The 26,008-nt window shown below is 34.9% G+C and overlaps 1 long non-coding RNA gene across 1 annotated transcript in view; it reads left to right on the top strand.

The window, feature by feature from the left end:
- Positions 1-16,630, top strand: part of LOC141553256 (uncharacterized) — a 108,184-nt gene extending 91,554 nt beyond the window's left edge. The window contains exon 5 of the long non-coding RNA XR_012485353.1: positions 13,157-16,630. This is a non-coding gene — a long non-coding RNA (uncharacterized LOC141553256). The remainder of the gene's footprint in view (positions 1-13,156) is intronic.
- Positions 16,631-26,008: the final 9,378 nt, after the last annotated feature.

Genomic DNA, 26,008 nt, shown 5'->3' with positions numbered 1-26,008 from the left:
TTAAGATAGGAAATAGGGGAAAAACCAGGTTTAGTGGTAAAGTACCATATTTGCAGTCAGAAGACTAGTAGGTTCAAACCTATTCTATGTGGCCTTGGACAGTTTGTAAAGTATGACCCATAGCAGGGGATGGTCTTTTTACCTGGTGGAAACAAGAGAGCAGAGCTTCCATCAATCACTACTTAGTAAGTTTCCCAATTCTAACCTCTGACAAGGACTGAATTTGGAGTTCTTTTTATCTCAGAACATCTGCCATTTTTGGATGAGGCTAAGGATCAGTATAAATAAATAAATAAATATAAATAAATTCATTCATGTCCGTTTAGGACATAATAACCAGGTATAGGTTCTGATCCAATATGTCTGCTGTCTCAACAACTTCTTCACTAGTATTTGGAGAGAAAACAAATCCCCACAATGCACATCTCTGTTTCTAGTCATGTGTTCTATTCATGTTCTATTGATATTTTATTCATAAATAATGCAACCAAATTGGATTTACTACAAGTTTATATCATCTATTCTCAACTGGATCCTTACTACTGTATGGCACTTACCACCATTATCCTATAGTGGGGTATATTTTCTTCTCTCCTCAAATCCCATTTCTTCTTCCTCTTCCTCCTCTTCCTCTTCCTCTTATTCCTCCTCCTCCTCCTCTTCTTCCTCTTATTCTTCCTCCTCTTCCTTTTATTCCTCCCCCTCCTCCTCTTCTTCCTCTTAATCCTCCTCCTCCTCCTCTTCCTTTTATTCCTCCTCCTCCTCCTTCTCTTCCTCTTCCTCTTTCTCTTTCTCCTTCACCCTCCTTTTTTCTTCTTCTTTCTCTTACTCTTCCTTTTCTTCTTCTTCTTCCTCTTCTTCCTTCTTCTCCTCTTTCTTCATTTCAGTGGCATAGGCAATTCCACGTGAGAGAATTCCCTCTACCAATGCATTACTAAAATTTAAAGACTTAGAGAGATTTGCATGGGGCACTGAAGATTAAATGTCATAGTGTATATAAAATAGAATATTTGATCTTATAGGTCTATATATTTTAAAATATGCTATTTGTTTTGTTGTATATTATCTATACATACATATATACATAGATATGTACATAATATTTGTATGGCACTTTAAAATGTGCATAGAACTTTTGAAATAGTATCTCATTTGATCCTCCTCACAACAACTCTGTGTAATAGGTATTATTTTTGTCCCTTTTTATAGAATGGGAAACTGAGATTCAGTGATTTGTCCACAATCATACAGAGAATAAATATGTGAGGCTGGATATGAACTCAGATCTTCATGACTCCATGCCCAGTGCGCTACTCACTGTATTCTACTTACCTTCCTCATTATTCTAGGAATCTGATTGATTTTCAAATCAATGAACTTTCTCAAATGGAAGCAGAACCAAAACTGGTTCCAGTTACTCATGCGTTCTTAAAACTTTCACAGGTGCCTCAGACAATAAGGGTCCAAAACAATGCAGAGAAGTATTTGTGTCTGAGGAGATATTTTGCCAGTCTTTCCCCCCTTTGTTTTATTGTGAATTTAATAAGCAAATCAATAAGTACCAACATTTCAGCATACAAAGAACAAGACAAAAGGAGAACCTGAGAACTTTTGTATTCTGTTTCTTCTGCACATTAAAAACAAGTTTTTATTGATGCTCTTTTATATACAGGTTGTCACTACCTATTGACCCTTCTTCATAGGAAAATATTGTCATTGAAAATTTTAAGGATATGTGCTCATAAGTTTTGCTGAATGCTGAATGCAGTTTTAGAGACCAGAGTGATGTGGGTCAGAAGCCAGATTAGGGGGAAGGTACTGACCCATTCAGATTTGCACCCAATATTGATTTTTCTAAATGGCAATGTATTTACAAATATAGTTTGTAAACTCTCTGGACTTTCACTTCAAATTTTTTAAGTTGATGTTATGTTCAAAATAAATCTTCACAAAGCAAATGGGGAAAATTCTTGTAGAGTCAAGATGCCAGAGTTCTAACTATTCCTATGTCTTTTCTTTCTCAGGGGTTCCAAACCATTTTCCTCTCATGGTCTTCTTTGAAAATGTAGTGAAGCCTTTGAAAACAATGTTGAAAATAATTATCTATTTCTATGTATCTAACTATTTATCTACCTACCTACCTATCTATCTATCTGAGTTAAGCAAAACCAAAAATAAGATGTTGGACCACAGTTTAAAAACTACAGCTCTATCAGAAAAAAAAAAAAAGAATAAAAATTTCATTTGGCTCACAGGTACTTAGGTTTATTTTACCCTCTGGGCTGGTCCTAATACATTTATGTTGTTCATTATTCATTCTGCTACTTCCAAAGAAAAAATGTAAAAAACACAGCGAGCCAACTCTTGAACTAAGAACACTATAGCTCTCTCTTTAAGTGTTTTTGAAACAAGAGTTTCTTGGTGTCGGATAGATAAAACGTCTAAGTAACTAGATTTTTCCCATTTCAACTGGACATTTGCCACCCTGGAGACACAGCCCCAGTGTGTGATTTGAATTTCAAGATGAGGAAAGATAATCTTAAGTGAAGAATAATACTCTGCAGTCAAGGTAAAAATATACCTTTCCTATTGAGGTAAAAGTGTGCCTCTCTTTTCATTTCCTCATACAACCGTTTTAGTATGTTCCAAATGACATCTCCTGGAGAGGAAGTTATGTTAAGGGATTTGAGAATCCAAAAGTTTCCTTCGAAACTTTGTGGTTATGTGACTTTATTAAGCTCTGTGGCAGACCTTCACAAGAGTAAATGCCCTAATAATGTTCATAGGACTTAACATAAAGGGGAAAGGGGAATTTGATATGCACAGATGGAGTGCATGGAATTGTGGGTACCAGAAAACTTCCTGTCCTCCAAAGCTAATGGTCATGACTTTCAAATACATTTTTATTTTGGTTGTTTGTCCATGTCTGTGAGCGTGCATGCATGCATATGTGTATACACGTGGGTGTATGTGTGTGTGTGTGTGTGTGTGTGTGTGTGTGTGTGTGTGTATTTTATAGCTAAGCAGGAAGGGACAAGGTCATTCCATTGCTCCATGTAAGGAGATGCCTAATGTTCTCCTTCTTTTTGGAAGAAGAAGGCAATATGAGCTGGTGCATTTTAATTATGGAAAAATAAAAAGAAAGGAATAAAATCCAGTCCAACAAAGCAAAGATTTAAGCTGACATCACTTTCCATATAATTGTGATGCCAGCAGACACTCAATAAACATATCAGCATTGTTAAAATGATTTATTGGCCAAATAGTTGAATGTAAAATATTATCAATATATGTGTCATCATTGATCTTTCTTGGGTCTAGCTGCTGAAGAATGGGGCTGTGAGATGATTTCAACAAACAATCCTTGACAGAAAACCAAAGGCAACAATACACAGGGACAGACAGCTGACAAATGCAGTATGGGGCCATTAAAACATGTGATGAATTTGCCAGGAAAGTATATATTTGTGCAAGAGGTGAGCTCATATCTACCATAAATTTGTCAGCCATGACACAGTGTTCTCCAGCTTGGCATGAGTAATGCCTTGCTATTTGCCGGCTTTGTCTGGCAAAAGCTCTATCAGTCACTCCAGGGTTATTTACAAAGAAATGTGTCTATCAGTTACAAGGACATGACTTTGCCACTAAAAGATAACAAAAGAGGAAATCAGCCAGTGGCCTCTCGGCAAGGGCTGTGTCTTCTCCAGAAAAGCTCTGCCTGGGAATGAATCAGATGGACGGCAATGGGCTGTGCTGGCCCTGTGCCTGGCATGGGCAGCCTTAGTGCATTTATCCACACTGATTAGATTAGAAATTATTAATAGGGGGCTATGGAGTAGAGCAAAGGGTCATTTAGAGTTTAATTCTGTTCTCAGATAACTTCATTTCGGCTGATGGGATTGTTATTGTAGGGGTTTTATATGTTTATAGGAAACAATATACTCAATAATGAAGTCTTGCCTCCTTCTGCAAGGTCAGGAAAGCTATTGTGTAGCTAGATTGAAGTCTTCACAATTGTGTTAATTAAGTAACAGTGATTGGACTTGGTCTCCTCATGAAATGCATTTAAGGGACTAAAAGCTGCTGAGAATGTAGTCTTTCAATATAAATATATAGCGAAGCAAGTAAGACCAGAAAGCAGTCAGAGATTGAGTAAACAGAATAGCTGACGCGAAGCTTTTACTTAAGGAAGACAGCGGCTTGGCTGGCAGATGGAGCTTCTTGCCACATAAATACAAATGTCTCATCAGTTTAGTATTAAACGTAACAGGTCTTTTCTCTTTTACTCAATTCCTGACGAATCTGGAAGACAAGGTTATAGAATTTGATATTGATGGTGCATTATGACTCATCAGTCACTTTATTCCCTCCTAGCCCTGCCTGTTGGAAGCAGATGATTAGTATACAATGAGATCCAAAGCCTTTTCTGATAAAGGGCCATTTCATTGGTCTTGCATAATATAATAGGGCCATTAGTGACACTGTGGCTCGGGCTCTGTCGTCATATCCATTATGAACTCCCACTTTCCCCCCTGGTTTATAACTTGCCTATTAAAACTTGCTGAAGACAGCTAGAATTCCATTTGTTCCAAGAGACAGGTTCTCTTCCAAACAGTTGCAAGGAAATGGTTAGCTGCTAAATAACAAGTGGAACCAGTGAGGCAGACAGAGGTGACTTAGCAAGTTTGGGCTATGGTTACCTGCAGTCTACATATTTCCAAATGCTTTCTGCTTTGGAAGCAAAGCTCTTTCCCAATGGTGCCTGATGTGGAGCTGTCTCCCTTTAAGAAAAAATCACAGATGAAACTTGGCAAGGGGATGATTGATCATTTCTTGCCCTCAGGTGACCACTGTCCTGGGACAGCACACATTCTCCTCCTCCCCCCATCCATAGGAGCATTGCTGAGTCTGTGCATGTTGTGAGTAGGAGTGACAGCTTCATTGATATAACATATTGTAACTGCTCCAAAGGAGCCATCATAGTCAATTGTGCCAGTGAGATGTGAGCTATGGAACTTTTACTGTACCATTGGCCAGAGCAGCTCAACGTGCTAACTGACTCATCTGTTTAGGAAGAAATATGTCATCATAACACTCCTGAATAGTGAAAATAGGGGGTATTCCAGAGGACTCTCATATAATTTCCTAAATCTATATTTTAATTAGTCCGTTGGGACTTTAAAAAATGTCCCCTAAATATAGATTAATAGTTTACTGTGATTTACCTTTGGCATTCACTTGGTGGAGTCATGTCATATCTTTTGTGCTTTCCTAAAGACATGAATGAGGAAAGCAATCTGATAAAGTGGAAAGAGTGTTGATTTGGGGTAAAAAGAGACTTGGGTTCAAATCTCACCCCCTGAGATTTATTAATTTGTAAGATTAAGTCATTCACTTAACCTCTCTGAGCCTCTTCTTCTCATCTGTAAAATACCAGTGATAATACCAATACCACACAGGGGGGCTGAGGATTTAAAAAAAAATATGTAAAATGCATTGCAAACCATACAAAGCTACATAAATGTTAGCTCAACCACTAATTTGCTAGAAAATTTTGAACTTTCACTCATCTATAATATGAGGACGTTGGAACAGATAGTCTTTCTAAGGCTCCTTCCTTTGTCTCTATTTTGAACAAAAAGAAAATCTGCATTCAAGTTTCATCAGTGTTCAGAATACATTGTAAGATATAATAAAAGACAAAGAAGAATTCCTACTCATTCAAGAAATCAGATTTTAATTTTTAGAATGGCAAAAGCCTTAGAGAAATATGAAAGATAGTATCTGACTTGCTGACTTGTTCCCTGAAAGTCACTCTATTTTTTTTTTAATTCAGATGTCTATTTCTTGTTTGTTTAAGCTGTTCCATAGCAAGTAATATTGGTGGCCAGGGCAAGCAAAAGCAACTAGTTTAAGTAGCATATTATACTCATGAAGTTTTGTGATTCATGAAATTAAAAAAATACATTTTCTTTTCATAATACATAATGCAAAGAATAATTTCTTAATATATGATACAAAGAATAGATAATTTAAAGAATAATTAAATATATATTCAGATTGGTAGAAGGAAGAAGAACAATTAGTTGATGTGTCTTATCTATCTACCTGATCTAAAATACTGAGATGTGGTAGCTCTTGCTTTATGTCCCAAATTTAAAGTCATATTGCTTAAATAGGAAAAGAAAGTTCCTTCTGCCACATATGATGCAACATTCACAGTGTGTTTCGATAAAACATTAAAAAACCTCTTTTGTGACATTGAGTTATATGTATTCCCCAATAATTTACTCTGAATTTCTATTTTATTGACCCCTTTTTTCATGATCTCAATAGTTATTCTCATTACTATTTTGGTGCATTTGTTCATGTTGATCTTTTTCTGTGTATACCCCTTTTGTCTCAGGCCTATTCAGACTGTGCTTATCCTTCAGGATACAAACTTCTTGGAGAAGGTAGAATTTATAGTACTTGTTATCTTTTCAAAAAATTAATATGCAAATCCCCATGTGATATGAATTTTAAAAAGAACTAAAAGAAACTAGCTATGTGAAACCTGAAGAATCCCTCTTGTATATCACACAATGTATTACAATGTTTGATAATGTTTATTATTATATATTGTTGATTAGCATAATATATGTTTGCTGTCTCAAATAAATTAATAATACCTCCCAAGATAGATTCTAAGCAACTTGATGGGATAGAAAGACTTAAACTTTTATATATTCTCCCTCCCCCAAATATTAAGCAGTCCATATTTGATACAGCTAGGTGGTCTAATGGACCAGGAGTCAGGAAATCCTGAATTCAAATCTGGCCTCAAATATTTACTAGCTGTGTTATACTGATCAAGTCACTTAACTGTGTTTACCTCCATTTCCCCATTTGTAAAATGAGTTGGAGAAAGTCATTTCAATATCTGTGCTAAGAAGACCCCAAATAGGATCACAAAGAGTCAGACATGACTGAATAATCAAATAACAATAAAAACAACAAAATTACTTTTAGTTATCTGATGAAACAGCTGGAGGCACATTGGATAGAGCACTGGGCCTGAAATCAGAAAAGTGAGTTCAAATCTGGCCTTCAACATTTAATAGCTATAATTACCTTGTAAAGTCACTTAATCTTCATTTGCCTCAGTTAGTTGGAATAATAAAACCTATATCACAAAGTTGTTATGAGAATCAAATGATATATTTGTTTAAAAAGGAAAAGAAAAAAACAAAAGGATTTAACATAGTGACTGAAATAAAGTAGATGCTATATAAATGCTTATTCCTGTCCCCCTTCTATTGACCTTGGATATCTCACTTTTTTTAATGATCTTCTCTAAATTATGAAATTATAATTAAAGAATGGCATGATATAGGAACTGGACATTTTCCCTTTAGATAATTAATCTTGCCTCTATGCTGAACTTGGCTTAGTATGGCTTCACCAAATTCAAGAATGATTGATAGCTAATTCATAAGAGCAGGAATTATTTAGGAGACTCAGTCTTGGAAAGTATTTTGAAAGTTCATTAGATTTATGAAATTCTATTTAGCCTACAAATTTCAATTCTTCAAGGATCTGTAACTTCATCAGTGTGGACATTTGTTCTTTTGATATAACATCAATACCACTTGGTATTTTAATAGCACTTTAAAGTGTACCAAATGCTTCACAATTATCTGATTTTATATTCATAATCCTAAAAAATAGACATTATTATTTATCCTCATTGTATAGTTGAAGAAATTAAGGCTGAGAGATTAAGTATGAATGAGGCTAGACTTGAACTCGGATTTCCTGACCAAGTACAACTCTCTATCCCTTTAATCACCTCGTTCCTTGGCAAAAGTCTCAGTTTCCTTGTCTGTAAAATTAACCTAATGGTAGTGTTAACTGATAAGATTATCTTATCTTGAGGATCAAGCATTCCTTTAAAAACATTAAAGAGCTATTTAAATATTAACTTTCATCATCATCATTAACTCTTCTTTAAGAGTTTTGTGATGGAAATCAATCTCTCAGAACTAAAATGGGACAAAGGACACATGTCTATAAACCAAGATCCTTCTACCTTAGTGGAACTTTCAAGAGTTTATATTCCACTGGCAAAGTCTTTGAAAATGAGGATCACTTCTACAACACAATAAGGTATCAGTGTATGACAGTAATTGTTAATTGCAAACTTAGCTCAAATACTCCAAATTTGCCTTTGCTATTGCTTAGCTATTTGCTACATTTACCATTTCCATTCACTTTTCTCCATATGACCAGTATAAAGAAAATCTCATAAGCACAGATTCCACTGAAAAGCAAATCATTACCCAATGTCCTTGAGGCCACGTTTCCCAGGCCCTGCACACATAGACCAATGTTAATTTTCCTAGATTCTTGTAATTGATATATGGATGGATCCTGTCCCCCCTCCCCCTTCAGTGATGAATCATTCTTGTTTGTTCTAGATGCTTCTGGACTTGCTGCCCTGTGTCATTCTGAAATGGTTCCAGTTTTTGATAAATGATACCAGAAAGGCTGTATACTATTGCAGGTCCCTATTTTCCTTCTGTGTTTGGAAGTAATGATTTTAGAGATGGCCAAATGGCTAATGAGCCTTGCCCCCAGGAGCTAAGCACAGAAGGAACTCTGACTAGCCTATCAGAAGGCTTCTTTGTAAATGGTGGGAGCTAGAGAGAACAAGATGAATGGACGTTTGTGTATCATGTACTTTGAGAATTGAATATAGGATTTATGGCATTCCCTGACTTGACACTCTTCACACTTGTCATGTTGGCACATTGCATTATATTCTACTGCCCATGGGGCTTTTGATGATGTTTGAGAAACAGGTAATGGATGTCTCGGTGCTACATCCATACATTTGTGGGAAAAGATCAAATATTAAAAACAAAGATACAATAAAATCCTGCCCAAACAAAAACACACATCTCTTCTTTACTGAACCATCATCACGGAGTTGCCTTACCTTTTGATAAAACTTGTTCTTCTAGCTAGTAATGAGTCACATGGGACAATGAATGTCATGAATTAAATTTTTGTTTTATAGATTTATTATATATGAGAATATATATAAATATTTGTAGACATGTCATATGTGCATATATACCTATAGATCAATGAATATATAGTAGATATATACATGAATTGCCCATATAAATGTATATGTGTGTGTACATATATATACATGAATGCATTATCTATGTATGTAACTCTGGAAAACCCAGCTTTGATAAAATCCATTGGGATTCAAATGGAACTATTTGAATATGCCTTTAAACCCAATCACTCTGGTTCTCACTAGCCAATGATAGTTCCTAGTCCAAGCCTCATTTTTTCATTGTTTAGATTTTGGTGGCTCACAGTGATTGAAAATAGCAATTATTTCTGTTCTGGCCAGAAACTCTGAGGATCTTTTCTCTGATTCTTTTGTGAAGGCAAAATTAGGCCAACTTTTGCTCAATTCTTGCCTGGCCTTTATTCACTGAATGGATGTTGTTTCAGACAAAGTGAAACCTGGGAAAGACCTTAGCTTAAAAGGTCAAGGTCTCCCAATGCATCTGGGGCCATAGCTAGTCGTCCTGAGTTATGTCTTGCCACCAGACTCAGATGACTCTGGAGGAGAGCGTTAGGCTGATGGATTTGCACAGCTCTGCTTCCCTTATATCCAATTCACTTGCAAGTCAAGACATCACCTTATTGTTGTCATCAATTCTTTTCAAGAACAAAGGATGAATAATAATCTGTGTGTATGGTAATATAATATAACAATGTATATATTGTAATAATGTAATATAATAATATATAATATACATAATGTATATTGTATAACATAATATGTTACATGCTATATTATAAGGTTATATTATATATATATATTACATATGTATAAAATATTTAAAAATTAAATAGTTTCAAACTACACTAAAATGTTTGTATATGTGTGTGTATCAATAAGGCAGCATAACTGTAAAAAAAAAATACTCAAACCTAAGAAGACCTCCATTCAAATTCTCCTTCTGACACATACTGCCCAAGTGATCCTGGACAAGTTACCGTGCTCTAAACAACTACCAAAAACTATAAATTGCTAAAAAAAATAAAAAATAAAAAATAATAAAAAAAAGAATCAAACTGTATTTGTAGATAGAGTTATTTCTTACCCCCAAGGCAGATAGGAGGCACAATGGATAGAAACTAGACCTGGAATCAGGAATATCTCAGTGCAAATCCAACCCTGGATATTTAGTAGTTGTGTAAACCTGGGAAAGTCATTTAACTTCTGTATGTTTCATTTTTTCAATGATAAAATGGGATAATAACAGTACCAACTTTTCAGAGTTGTCATAAGGATCAAATGAAATACTTGTAAAGCTCTTAAAACTGTGCCTGACATATAATAGGCACTTCACAAACACTTATTATTCCTTCTCTCCCTTCTTTCCTTCCTTTCCAGGTGTCCGCCATACCAATGAAATCACAAGTCTGGTCCCTAGCCTATAAAAATGAATATACATATACAGGGGATCATAGTTATAGTTATTATGTTAGAAATAACTTTGTAATAGCTAAAGACCTGAACATTCACTCAAAATGTATTCTGTCTCTGTCTTGGTTTCTTCATTTGACAGTTGTGGATAATATATGCCTGATCAACCTTCATAGAGTTGTTGGGAAGACTGAATTAGACAATGTCTTTGAAAGGACTTTGCAATGTACAGAGTACAAGGTAATAGTACATGTGAACACACATACATATATATGCACACAAATATCTCAAGCTCTGAGAAACAGACAACTTGCATTTTTTTTCCAAGAGGAAGTAATAAATACTAGTAGGTGATGATGATAGGCTCCTTTTATGCTTCTGAGCTTATAGCAATACAATCTGGGTTGAGATCCTTTTTGTAAATTTTTTTTCCCTGAGGCAATTGGGGTTAAGTGACTTGTCCAGGGTCACATAGGTAGGAAATGTTAAGTGTCTGAGATCAGATTTGAACTCAGGTCCTCCTAACTTCAGGGCTGGTGCTCTATCTACTGCACCACCAAGCTGCCCCTTTGTAAAATTTTTAAATGATGAAAAGACATTGAATAATACAAGTAGGAAAAAAAAAAAGGGAGGGAATATACCAAGTCTCCATATCCAGCCAACTATTTCTGATTGATTTCTCTTTTGCCATTCTTTTTTTTTTTTATGTAAATCATTTCCATATTAGTTATTTTGTACAAGAATTTAATAAATAAATGAAAGAAAGTTAAAAAAAATATAGCATTTTCAATGTATATTCAATCAATATCATTTCTTTCTCTGGAAATAAATAGTATCCATCATCATAAGTCCTTTGGGATTGTTTTGGATCATTGTAATGCTGAAAATAGCTCAGTTATTCACTTAGTTCTTCATTGAACAATAACTATAACTTACTGTGTCCATTCTTCTGGTTCTGTTCCCTTCACTATGTTTATGTCTTTCTAGGTATTTCTTATAAGCACAATAATATTCTATTACAATCACATACCACAGTTTGTTTAGTCATTCCCCAATTGATGAGCATCACTGATTTTTAATTTTTAACCAATACAAAAAGAGTTGCTATAAATAAAATATCCATTGTACACACAACCCACTTTCCTTTTTTTTTTTTTTTTTTTTTGGTGGATTTTTTAAGATATACATCTAGTAGTGGTAATGTTGAATCAAAAGGATTTGCAGAGTTTTATACTTTGGGCATAGTTCCAAATGGCTCTCCAGAATAGTTAGATAAGTTTACAACTCTACCAACAATGCATTAGTACCCTAGTTTTAGCATGTTTCCTCCAACATCCAATATTTTCCTTTTTTTGTCAAACTATTTAATCTGATAGGTGAGAAGTAGTCTCTTAGAGTGGTTTTAATTTGCATTTTTCTGATCAGTAGTTATTTAGAGCATTTGTTTCTTGATGGCTTTGAGTTCCTTATCTGAAAACTGCCTATTCACATCTCTTGACTATTTGTCGATTGGAGTATGATTTGTATTTTTTACAAATATTACTCAGTTCTCTATATATTTGAGAAATGAGACCTTTATCACACATATCTGATGCAAAATTTCCCCCATTTTCTTATTTCCTTATAGTTTTGGTTGTATTGGTTTTGTTTTTGCAAAAATATTTATTTTTATACAATCAAAATAATCTATTTCACATTTTATAATGCTCTCTGTATCTTTTTTATCTTAAATTCTTTCCTTATCTATAAACTTGACATAAATTATTCCATACTTTCTTAATATGTTTCTGTCACCATTATGTGTAATTCATCTAATCATTTTGACCTTATCTTGATATACAGTGTTAGATGTTGGTCTATATCTAGTTTCTGCCATATTGATTTCCAATTTTCCCAGAAGGTTTTATGAAATAATGAGTCTTTTCCCTCAAAGCATGGATCTTTAGGTTTATCATATGCCAGATGACTAAGGTCATTAGCTATAATGTAATTTGTACCTAAACTATTCCAGTGCACTATCACTACATTTTAGCCCATCCTAGATTGTTTTCATAATTACCCATTTATAATATAGCTTGAGAATTGGTATAGGTAGGCCATTTTCTTTCACATTTTTTTCAGTGATTTCCTTAATATCCTTGAGCTATTTTTCATCCAGATGAATTATGATGATATTTTTTCTAACTCTGTCAAACATTTTTTTTATAATTTGAATGGTACGGCATTGAATTAACAGATTAATTTAGGTAGGATTGACAATCTTATTATAATAGTTTAGCCTACCCATGAACAATTAAAATTTTCTACAATTATTATTTGTGTTAAAAATAATGTTTCAGAATTGTCTTCATATATTTCTTGGATTTGTCTTATCAGGTAGATTTCCAAGTATTTTAAATTGTCTAAAATTATTTTAAATGTAATTTCTCTTTCTATCTCTTGCTGCTGGACTTTGTTGGTAATATATAGAAATGCTGATAATTTATGTGGGTTTATTTTGTATCCTGTAACTTTTATAAAGTTGTTAATAATTTCAAGTAGTTTTTTAAATTGATTCTCTGGGATTTTCTAAACATAATGTCATGCAATCTTCAAATAATATTTTATTACCTCATTGCCTATTCTAATTTTTTGAATTTTTTTCTTCTCTTATAGGTAATTTTTCTGGCACAATATTAAATAATAGAGATGATAATGGACATTTTTGCTTCATCCCTTATTATATTGGAAAGGCTTCTAAGCTTATCCTCATTATGAATAATGCATTTTAATAATAATGATTTTAGATCAATATTACTTATCATTTTAAGGTAAGCTTCACTTATTCTTATGCTCTCTAGTGTTTTTAAAAGAAATAGATGGTGCTTATAGTTTTCCTAATATTGAACCAGCCCTGAATTCTGGATATAAATCCCACCTGGCCATAGTGTAATATATTAGTGTAATCTCTTGGCTAGCATTTTATTTAAAATCTTTGCAAAAATATCCATTAGGGAAATTGGTCTATAATTTTCTTTCTCTGTTTTGGCTGTTTCTGATTTGGGTATCAGGCCTATATTTGTTTCATAAACCTATTTTTCTTTGCCTATTTTCCCCAAAAGTTTATATAATATGGGGATTAATGATTATTTTATTTTTAATTTTATCTAGTTCTGAAAGGGGGAAAGTTGAGGTCCCCTATTAATATAGTTTTATTTATTTCCTCCTGTACCTCATTCAATTTCTACTTTAAAAATTTGGAAGCTATATTATTTAGTGCATATAGTTTAGTGTTGCTAAAACTTCATTAACTATTGTAACTTTCAGAAAGATATAATTTCCTTCTTTATTTCTTTTAATTAAATCCATTTTTTTTCTTTTGCTCTATCTGAGATCATGATTGCTACCCCTGCTTCCTTTGCTTCAGTTAAAGCATAATACATTTCTCTCTATGACCAGAAAGAGAACTCTGGTGACTGAGTGTGGATCACAATACAGTAGTTTCACCTTTTTTTTTGTTGTTGTTTGCTTGCATTTAGTTCTCTTTCTCATTTTTTGTCCATTTTGATCTAATTTTTCTTGTACAGCATGATAATTTTGGAAATACATATAGAAAATTGCACATGTTTAACATATATTGGATTACTTGCCATCTAGGGAAGGGGATAGGGGAAAGGGAGGGAAAAAATTTGGAACACAAGGTTTTGCAAGAGTGAATGTTGAAAATTATCTATGTATATGTTTTGAAAAACGCTTCAATAAAAAAATTGAAAAAATTATTTTAATGCTCTCTCAAGAATTCTTTTTTGGACTTGAGGCCAAATTACATTTTTCTTTGCAGTTTCACATGTAACCATTTTGACATTGTTGTCTTCTTCTAAGTTTATGCTTTGATCTTATCTATCACGATAGTAACTTTCCAAATCAAGCTCTTTTTTTGTTTTTTGCTCTTTTTTTCTGCCTTTTTTGTGACTTGGTGTTTTTACATGAGACTAGGTTCTCTGGTCCTGTGCTGTTCCAAGTTTTTTGTGCTGGGGCTTTGCATCTTACTACTAGCCTTTTCAGGGCTTCAAGATTTAGCTATTTTTCCCCCCCTCTGGGAAGTAGGCTTCCCTTTCGACTTATAATGAGGGATAGAACCTCTTTTCTGGCCTATCCTAAATGTAGTTTAGTTGCTAACTTACTCTAGGGGTTGGGCCTTGCTACTGGGTTACTATGGTGACAGTCTTTCTGGTAGTTGGCTAAGGAGGAGAGATCTCCTTGGCTGGTCCACTGCAAGGGTGGGGCCCTGCTGTTAGGTTGTTATGGAAACAGGGTACCTTTGCTGGTAAGCCCCAGGGGCTGGGTTTTGCAGTTGGTTAGCTCTAGATCAGGGCTTCACTACTGGTCAGCAATGGGCTTGAGGCCTTGCTGGTGATTTGGGCCTTTTCTGTGCTGCACAGACTGTTCATTCTGCTGGCTTGCAGGAGGATGGGATCTTCTTGGTGGATTTCTCTAGGCTTGGAACTTTGCTGCAGGTACCTTTCTATGAGGTTGACTACTACTGCTGCTGCTCTTGGACCTCACTCCCCTCCCAGCCCAGGAGAGAAATCTTTAGTGCTGGGCTAATAAATTGCTTCCCTGCCCCTAGACCAATTCTGGGGCAGTTTCCTTTTTGTTTGGAGGGAAATTTAGGAGTATTTCAAAAGGCTACATTCTAATGCAATAATTTTGCTGCCAAGGACCTCATGACTGGTGTTATTTCTCTGGTAGTGGCCCAAGAAATGACTGATAGAGAGTTATCTTTCATGCAATCTAAAAAAACTAAGATTACATTCCTACTTCTCCTAAACAATCTGATCTAGAGCAGTGATATGAATTTAAAATACATACATTTCTTGAACCTACTGGCAATGTCAGTCTATGACATTATAGGATAAAGGGTTCCATGTGTTTTCCAGTAGCAAAAATGCCCAGGAAACTCTCTAGAGTACTTCAGTACTTTGGAATTGATTGCAAGGCATGGGAAACATCAGCACAGGAGTGCCCAGCATAGTATGTGTGTTCTATGAAGAAAATAGAATTTTGGTAGTTCAAAAGAAACAAGAAATGAGCAGATTTAAAGACTATTCTAAATGTTCATATGAATTATTTGTACCTGACCTGTGGTAGAGTATGCTGAGCTCCTGTTGATCTGTTCAACCACAAACAAATCCATTGTATTTTGACCCCAATGTAGTAATGGCATTTTGGTACTCTTTAAGAATGAAAGACAACAACCAATTACAATTCTGTGGGGACTTTTATGCAATGTGTTTTAGTATTCCAAAACTTCTACCTACCAGCATCTTGGGAACTCTGTTATAGACATTGAAAAAATAAAGGATAAAATATTATATTGTTAAGGACAGTCTTCAATGACAATGTCACAGTGAAATCACTGATCTGGCCCCAATCTCTATTTCATAAATATGAATATATGTTTATAAAAGGCATTGATATTATAGGGGCCGGGAAGCCCCAGGCAGCTGACAATATAGCCCATTGCATGAGACTTTAAGGCCAAATATAACAGAGAAGAGCACTAATACCATCATCCAAATAACAAGACCCTTCAGAACCACATTTATCTCTGACTTATTAGCTCTCCTTTTAGTTGGCACAATTAGCTCTTCAGTGCAAGACCAAGTTTAGAAACATCACCCCAGAAACTGAATCATTGTGCTTTCTAGAGGCCAGCTAGAGGCAACCACAAGTGGGAGAGAGACTGGGACCCTCATCAGGGTTACCTGCAACAGCTCCTGTCTTCCTGTTTGTCATAGCAATGTCTGCCTTATCTTCATCATTAGAATGTCCATCGTCCCAAAATTACACTGAATATCAATCAGTCAATCAATAAATATTTATTAATTGCCTACTATGTGCCAGGCACTGTGCTAAGTGTGGGGTGAATAATTCTGTGAATAAAGGGAAAGAAGAGACTCATGGAATATTCCAGAATCTCTCCAAAAACTAACACTTTTTCTCCCGACAATGAGACCATAAGAACTTTTGTTCTTGGTAGTACATTTATATAACATGACCCAGAATTCAATTATCTTTTTTAGGAAGCTACTTTATACTATTATTGAATTTGCAGCCAAATTAAAAAACAAACAAACAAAAAAAAAACTTTAGGTTTTTTTCATTTGAAATTCTACCTAGTCACATCTCTTCCATACTGTGTTACTGAAATTGGGTTTTGACATTTATGTTGAGGACTTTGCATTTACCTTTATTCAAAATTTTTAAAGATTCAATTTATTTGTATAACTTCTGGGTGAAAGGATCCTAAAATTGAGCTCATGGAGGTAGTGTGGTATAGTGGAAAGATCAGTGGCTTAGGAGTCAGAGGACTTGGATTCAAGGCTTATTATCTATGCAATTTTGGTCTCTTCATCTTTTGGAGCTTCAACTTCCTCATCTATAGGAATATAAAATGGGGGAATTGGACTAGATCACTGAAAACTCTTCTGGTTTTTCATGTATGAGCCCATGATCCCAAAGGACTTTATTGCTTACCCAGGCACATCCCTTCCTTGTATTACAGATCAGAAACTGAGTCCCAAAGACATTAGGTCATGCAGTAAATAGATCATTTGATTTGGAATCAGGGATACCTGAGTTCAAAGCCTTTCTCGGACACTTGTGTTTGTGTGAACCTGGGCAAGTCACTAAAGTATCAGCTACCTTAGTTTCTTCATTTGGAAAATGGGAATAATAACAGCACCTGTCTCATAGGATTATTGTGATTAAACACAAACCATAAAACACTACATAAAGGCTAGTTGTCTTTACTGTTGTGGTTATTATTCACTGCCCAAGTTCTGTAGAAAGTAATTGGAAGAACCAGAAAAAGCACTTAGGTCCTTTGATGTCTGATGTAGCACTTTTTTTCCCAATTGCATCAAAGAGACAAGGTCTTTAGGGGATATCACAATTGAAACTTTCAGAGCCAAATGGAGGATATTGGAAAGGATAAAGCCAATATCACCAGCAATGGTGGAGTCAAGATTAAGATTGTTGTTATTTGTCCTTTTTTCTCAAAGAGGACCATGACATTAGGTTTGTGATGCTATGATATGTAAGTGAATTGGATTTAAATGAGGGAGGACTGTGCAAGGTCCCATGGACATTAGTAGAGACTTTAAATATCCCAGCCGCATTTAAGGCTATTTGTACTCTCCCCAGGCATTTACTCTCAATCAAAGAATTCTGGGATGTTTACAAGTAAAAGATAAAGATGCCATGGTTAGAAAATGGTTTAACTTAAAAATGAAACAAACCAAACTTAGGGTTTTAGTGGATTGAAAATATTGACATGAATCAACACTTTGCTAGGGAAAGAAAGAAACAAATATTTATTATGTGCCTACTGTATGCTATGCAGTTAGTTGGCTCAGTAGCTAGAGAGCCAGACTGAGAGTTAGGAAGCCTTCAATTTTGATCTGGCCTCAGACTTTTCTGGCTGTGTGACCCCAGGAAAGTCACTGAAATGGTAAACCATGCTAGGATCTTTACCAAGAAAACCCCCTGCAGGACCACAAAGAATTAGACTTGATAGAATAACAATCAGTTTTTGGGTAGCGATGAAAATTGAAAGAGACAAATACCACCCTAAACATAGAAATATAAAGATATAGAATGGGCTCTCTTTGTAGGGAGTGGATTTTAGGTATTCCTGTTAAGACTAGATTACCACTGATAGTATATATAGTAATTGGGATTCTTTTTCATGTATGAGGCAATTTAGATGTCTGGCAAGGTGCCTTCAAACTTTAAAATTCTTATATACAAAGTAAGTACACAAGAAGATTACATACTAATGATGGGTTAGAGCTGAGAATCTATTCAAAACTACATATCTAGCAAAGAAATGTGGAGGAATAAAACCTCTTATCCACTGCTCCTTATTCATCTCCTGAATTTTGCATCATCTCTGATTGACAATACTTTGCTAAAAGATATCCTGTCTCCTTACCTGGGTGAAAAGACATCCTAACCCCTCCTTTTTCTGTCTCTTGCTCTTCCCATATAGGCTGTTAGACTGCTAGTTAAGCCCCAGATTTCAATATATAAAAACTCCTAAACTTTTTCTAATTGCTAGATTCCCTTAAAGATTAGTCCATCAGAGTTTTGACATAATAAAGTCTTTTGTGACTACAAGAGAATCTCCTTGAATTCTTTCAATCTTAATATGAACCATGACTCTTGAACACTTTATTAATGCATACATTGATTAGACTATGTAAATTATTATAAAAGGAGTCTGATTATTATATAAACATGGTCCCTAGAGTCAATGGTTAGCACTTCTGGTTGTAGAAATCCACTGTGGTTATTGAATTCCATGTACAACTTTAAAAAAATGAATTAGAGTCAATGGTTTACACTTGCACTTCTGGTTGTAGAAATCCACTGTGGTTATTGAATTCCATATACAACTTTTAAAAAGTCTTGTTTGAAAAGTAACATAAATGACTAAGCTATTCTGATTAATATTAGCATTCATAGCAACTACAAAGGAGTTATGAAGGAAAACATTATTCACCTCCAGAGAAAGAACTGGCATATGGAAGTGTGTATTGTATGGTTCCACATCTATATCTAGATCAATTGTTGGCCTTCTTGGATATGGATTTGGAAGAGAGGGAAGGAGAACAACTTGAAACTCAAAATGAAATGAATATTAAACAAATGAATGAAAATAAATTAACCTAGGATAAAGAAAAGTAATTTACTAGGTTACTTTTTGTAGGAGAATTTACTATGGGCCTAGATTCATAGATTTCAGACAAGTTCTCTCAGAATTGCTAACTTTATAACATTTTGCAATATTCCCCAGTCTCAAAAGAATTCACAAATTGAGGAGAAAATCTACTTCATTCCTTGGGAACCCACAGCCCACATAACCCTTTGGTGACTCTGATCTGATGACTAATTTAACATTTTGTGAAGGTCAATCCTTTTTCTGTGCTAGTGGTTTAGGGCAGGGGAGCCCAGAGAGTAGAATAGAGGAGTAAATTAGAACACTTTGGCTTTAATCCTGATTCTTGCACAGAATGATTGTCCATAAGCAAATCTCTTAAACTGCTTATCTTAAATACTCCCTCTGTGATTCATGTGCCTATCACATTTGCACTTAAGGAATCCTGTGATATTGTGAATAGCCAGTTCAATTCAAGAAGCATATAAAAACCTACATTATATAAGGCACCGTATTGTGTACTCACTGAGGATACAAATAAAATTTTAAAAAAATATTCTTTGCTATGTAAGAGCTTATATTCTAATGGGAGAAGAGAGGCTTTAGAAGAGATGCAATATGTACAGAAATAAGTATAATATAAAATCAAGGAAACAGAGCACTGATGTCTTAAGGGTCAGGGATCAGAGGAAAGCTTCAGAGTGAAGGTAACACCTGACTTAACAGAGGCAGGATGATTGATTCTGATAATATATGAGGTAGTTTGAAAAGAGGTGCTAAATATATCTGTGATACTAATGTTGTTTTGTTATGATCCATTTTACCAGGTCATGCTTTAAATGTGGAATGAAAGGGAGCATGGACTTCCATTTTTAGCCAATCCTTTCATATAAGTGATTCTACAGTGTTCCTAAACACAGTTCTTCAGAGGAAATAGCTTCCTTAAAAGAAGAATGATGTGGCCAGTTGCCTCTCTGACCCATATTGTGGAATGATCCCTAGATGCAATAATTCTATCTTCCTACCTCACAATCAGTACTGCTCCTTGACCCTCTCATTTTCCATTCCTTCCTTCTCTTCTTTCTTCCCTTCCTGCCTTTTCCTTCTTTTGTTTGGGCATTCATCCATTCCACATTTTATCATAGAGTGTACAGGTGTAAAGTGTGTGTATATACATATGCACCTGTGTGCTATATGATACAAAGCCCTTGAACACATTTTCTCCTGCTGACACCAATGGGACTAAAACAGGAAACCTGGTGCTCAGTAACTTCAAAATGCTGTAATAATAGTTCTTCAAAGCAGTGATCTCAGGAAGCCAAGAGACATTCAGAGGAAATTTTGTTTTGTTTGGTACTCTTTATATCATTTTTTTAGTGGTTTATTATTATTTTTTTAAATGTGCTGGTACCTGGAGTTCACCCTTCCTGAGACATGCTGGTGAGCTGGCATCCAGTTCTCTCTTGTGGTACGATCTAGCCAAATATAAAAGGGGTCTCTTATAGTACCTTGTTGACTCCAGCTGAAGGTTATCACCATTTGTTACCTTTTGCTCAGCAGCATTTCTTGTTCGTTACAAGGCTGATAAGAAAAACAAACAAACAAAAAAACAAAACAAAACAAACAAAAAAAAAAGTCTATTTTCTGCAATCTTTTGGCTTCCTGACCCTGTTCTGAGCACTTAGATTATATGTGAAGCATACACTGGCTTTTATTTCCTGTTGATGCCTTGTTAGCACACTTCCAGCTAATATAACCCAGTAGGAGCTCATAAGCACCAACTTTTCTAAGAGACTGTCTCTTGAATTGATCTCTATTTTTTTCCTAAAACTACCAACAGGTGAGTAGAAAGAAAAGATAGATTAGACTGTGGCCATGAGCTGATCCCAAGGCTGAAGCAGTGTGTGTGTGTGTGTGTGTGTGTGTGTGTGTGTGTGTGTGTGTGTGTGACACAGAGAGATAGAGACAGAGACACAGACAGAGACAGAGACAGAGACAGAAAGAGACAGAAAGACAGAGACAGATAGAGAGAGTCACCCACATCTTCTGTGGTTGTGACTGTATATATCTGGGCTTTATCAGGAGACAGGGCAACCTTCTCATCAAAACTGAAGACCCAATTCAAGTGCACAGTCATGGCACTTTCCAAATGAACTTCAAACAAGTATTTGTTTATGGTTGACAAAATAAAACTTTTTGGTTTCTAAGTGGGAAAATGGTTTTAAAAGGGTTATAAAATTGCTTAGAGTTTTCTTGGCCATCAACCAACTATGCCAAATCAGCATTTAATGGTTTAAGTGTAAATGAATCACAAACATATGGATTAAATTTCCCTCTAACTATACACTCCATGGACAATTGAAGTGGGGGAAACTGGCTGGCAAAGTATGATCCTGGTTTCAGCAAAAGTCAGGAAAGAGCTTGCAAAAAGAGGTTGCCAACATGGCAGACTTTGAAGATCTGACTGGACTGGCTTGTGCATGGCCTCATGTGATGGCTAGCACTTGCTTCTTGCACTTTGGTTGGGTCACGGTGAGATAAGACTAATATATAAAACTTTTAAATCATAATTGCTATAACAGCCAAGTTCTTGGGAGATTATTTTCCATTTTGCTAGTGAACCCAGGAACCAGAGAGCTAGAGAGAGGGACAAAAATGAATGGGTCAGATAAAAAACACTCACCCTATATATGATTTGTTGTGGTTTTTCTTTCAAATTCCCCTTTCACCATTCAATGGATTCATGGAAAGCATGGCTATTGGAAAAATGGCTAGAAAAAAGAGATCACATTAAACTAGTACAAAATCTTTCAAATAAGTGATGTCAAAAATTAGGCATTTCCTTAGCTTCTCCAAACCAGATTACAAAAAAAGGAGGGATGGAAACCTGAGTGAGATAATACTCATAAACTATAGAGAATTTAGAGCTGTCCAATCTGTTAGAAGGCAGCACAAAGTTTCAAAGAGTGTTTGCTACTTGTTGACAATACATCGTTTTTGTATATGCAGGTTCTGCTGGCATTAAATGAACAAACTGGTCATCTGGAAACATTACCCACAGGCTAAGAGCAATGACCTATATTTACCATTCTGAAACCACCCCACATGTTCATTTTATGGAGGGTTAGCTGTGCCTAAACACATCTTGGCCTCTTAGTTCAGTTAAAGGATGGCTCTGAAATATTTTTACTACAGATGTAAAGTATATTCAGATTAAAATGAGTCTAAATTTTCATATAATTAAAACCTCTTGTTTTATAAATCAGGAAATTGATGTCCAGAGAAGTTAAATAATTTAGCCATCTAAGAAAACTGTGACTTGTTGCTAGTCTAATGAGCATTTCCCAAGTAATTCTCACTCGGTCTCATTTCAGTGGTAAAGTATGGTCAAAGGATGATTTCATGTTAAACAGTAAATATGTATGGTATGATGATAATTTTGTAATTTACTTTCTATTTTTTTGCATTTGCATTTATTATTTTTGTGTTTTGATGTGGATGAGGTCACAGTAGATGGAGCACTGAGATTTCATGTCACTGCAGACATTTACTAGCTAGGTGAACCTGGGCATGTCATCTAATCTTTGTCTTAATTGTTTTTGTCAAATGTAAAATGAAGCTAATAGCACCTACCTTCCAAGGTGGTTGTGATGATCAAATAAGATAATATTTGTACTTAACAAAGTAGGTGCTAAATAAATGTTCCTTCCCTTCCTGGCCCTCTACTCATGACACCAATATCTTTCCCTTTATTATTTAAATTAAAGAAAAGGACAATTCAGTCCAATGCAGGTCAATAAACACTTGAGCAGGGCATAATACTAGGCCTTGGGATTACAAAAATACTGAAAAAGCCTCTGCCCTCAAGGAGCATACATTTTATAGGAAATAAATTATATAAACATTTATAAGTATAAAATAATTTTCCAGGATTGGAGATAGAAGTGAAAAAAATACAACCCTTTCCCTCCTTTCCCCATTTCTTTCTTTCCCTTCCCTTCTATCCTTATCAATAACTATTGATATATAAGTTCCTCATTAGTGATTATTTCATTTGTTGTTCTTCAGCTCCCCAAAACTATCACAGTACATGTAATTAATAAATGTATGAATCGATTAATGATAGAAGAATCCCCAGGGTTCACATATTCAAACCGACAGGCTGAAAATAATTACCTTTTCTCCTTTCTATACATGATTCCCTCATGTCTGGAATATACTCCCTCCTTATTTCTACCTCTCAGAACCCCTAGCTTCTTAGAAATGTAGTTCAAAGGCCACCTCTTACACAAAATCTGTAAATCATTTCTGACCCCTCTGCTCCCCCAGCCCCTATGTCCTGATCTTATCACTATCTTCCTTTTAAAATTACTTTATATTTCTTTGTGTTTTGTATTTACTCACTCATTCATATTATGCCATTAGTTGCTAATGTTCTTTTCATTCTTCTACCCTCCATCTTGGGAAAGTATTTTATATTTATAAATGTCTGTTTAATGTCTTCCCTATGAAATAAATGCTCTTTGAGAGCAGGCATTTTTCATTATTATCTTTCTATTCCAAATCCTAGTACAATACCTTGCTCATAATAGGCATTTAAGTTTTTGTTGAGCTGAATTGGATTGAATTGTCTCTTTCCTTGATCCTAGCCTCAAAGAAAAAGTTATTGGTGTCATAGTAAAGTCTAAATAAAATCCACACTTTGTAGAGATCTCATATCTTTCACTTATATGTGTCAAACCACACATTTTTCTGAGTTTGCTCACTCACTTCATTTTGCTCTCATGTTAAGGACTTTAAATTCCCAGAGCTAGGCTTGTGGTTCCATTTGATAAATGTTTTTTTAATTAATTAAGGTGATTTGAATTATCCTTCTTAATCTGAGAAAATCTATCCAAAAAGTCCAGACAGGAATCCAGATTTCTTATTCTGAGAATGAAAGTCATTGGCCACAAGGAAGTAATGCTATCTAATACATCTTTATTCTTTAAAGGAGAGAGAGATTTTTCAGAGAATTTGTCACTGTATTTCAACATTAATACTGAAGAACTGTGTGGGTACTTCTTTAGTGATGGCAGCTAATGATGTTCTTAATTATTTTCTTTTAGTAAAGCCAGGCAGTACAAGCCATATCCTCTTTAGAACAACATACATAACAGAAACTCAGCAATCTCAGGTGTTTGGGTCATACCCACAACTTTTTCCTTATGTCGACATGCAGAGCAGATTAGTTTATCTGAGAGTAACAATTGAAAGGGTTCTCAGGACTGTGCTGCCTTTCTATAGAAAACCATTAAAGAGAAATCAAGCAAATGGCTTTAGAATCATTTAAGAATGTATTCAGTGGCATTAATTCCAGCTTCTGAGGTAACAAGGTATTGTGCAAAGAATACTAGCTATAGTACAAGCTATCCAGTCTTTTTGTGTTGTCATTTCCTAATCTATTAAATGAAGATGATAATTGTTATACCTAAATCATAAAACCATGGGGGGAAAAACATGTTAGATAGCTCTTTGAGAGCTATCAATATAAGTGTGAGCTATTACTGGAATCAGAAATTGTGTGTTGGAATTGTTTTCTGGATTGGATTCAGAAGACTTGGATTCCTCATTTGTAAATAGGTACCATAATACAGCCACATTTCAAATAGTGAGGATAATGAATCCCTCTAAAAATGGTTACACATATTTTGAATTCATACCATTCGATGTTATAATTATGTAAAAATTATGTAAAAATATGGGAATTGGTTTCCAGCCCAATGGAAAATATGCAGTGGGAATTAGAATACTCCAATCACTTCATGAGATTTAATTTTTTGTATTAACTAGGACTTAGTTGTGCTTTTTACTCCCTAACTTTTAGGGTTGTTGTAAGGATCAAATAATGCACTGTGTGTGTGTGTGTGTGTGTGTGTGTGTGTGTGTGTGTGTGTGTGGTATATATATATATATATATATATATATATATATATATATATATATATATATATATATACATAAACATATATGTATATGTATATAAATAATAAGCTATATATATATATATATATATATACACCACACACATACACAGATAGTGCATTAATAATACCAGGTAATTACATATATATATAATAAGTATATATACATATATATATATATATATATATATATAAACTATCTGGTAATATTATTCTTACTATTATTGAAGTATAGGAATTCACATTTCTTTCCACTCATGTTACCTCTTGTCCTTAAAAGTTTCATTTAAAAACTCCTGCATAGCAAAAAAAAAATTGTAAACTCACTTCCATACTGCCCCCAAAGAGGACATGTTTTGGGGGAAATCAGTTTTTGCAAACCTACCGAAAGTATCCTAAGATTTAGATCTTAGAGATCATCTAATCCAATCTCTTTTGTCCATACCCCAGTTCTTCATCTTAGAAGCTAGCTCTTGGGATTCACATCTCAGAAATTTCCTGTCCCTGTTACCTCTGTTGATTGGCTGCCTCCTGGATTTAACAAACCTCTAAACCTTTTAAGAAAGATGATGAGGTCAATCCTGTCTCAGTCCACCAAAGTTAAAAGCTTCAAGCTCACATAGTAGTATCAGAGCCATGATTTGAACTTGTGTCTTCTTATACCTCATCTAGTGTCCTTGACATTATACTATACTATCTCTTCTGTTACCTCCACGATTAAATTCAAAATATTCTTCTTGGCATTCGTAATTAGACCCTCCTTGTCCAGTCTTTTTATACTTCACTCTTTCCTTTTTCACAAATACACAATTCTTTAGCTTCTTTGCTGTTCTTCAACGA

Source organism: Sminthopsis crassicaudata, chromosome 2, assembly GCF_048593235.1.
Source record: "Sminthopsis crassicaudata isolate SCR6 chromosome 2, ASM4859323v1, whole genome shotgun sequence".
Classification (NCBI taxonomy): domain Eukaryota; kingdom Metazoa; phylum Chordata; class Mammalia; order Dasyuromorphia; family Dasyuridae; genus Sminthopsis; species Sminthopsis crassicaudata.
Note: the sequence above shows the minus strand (reverse complement) of the source record. Positions and strands in the feature narration are given on the sequence as shown.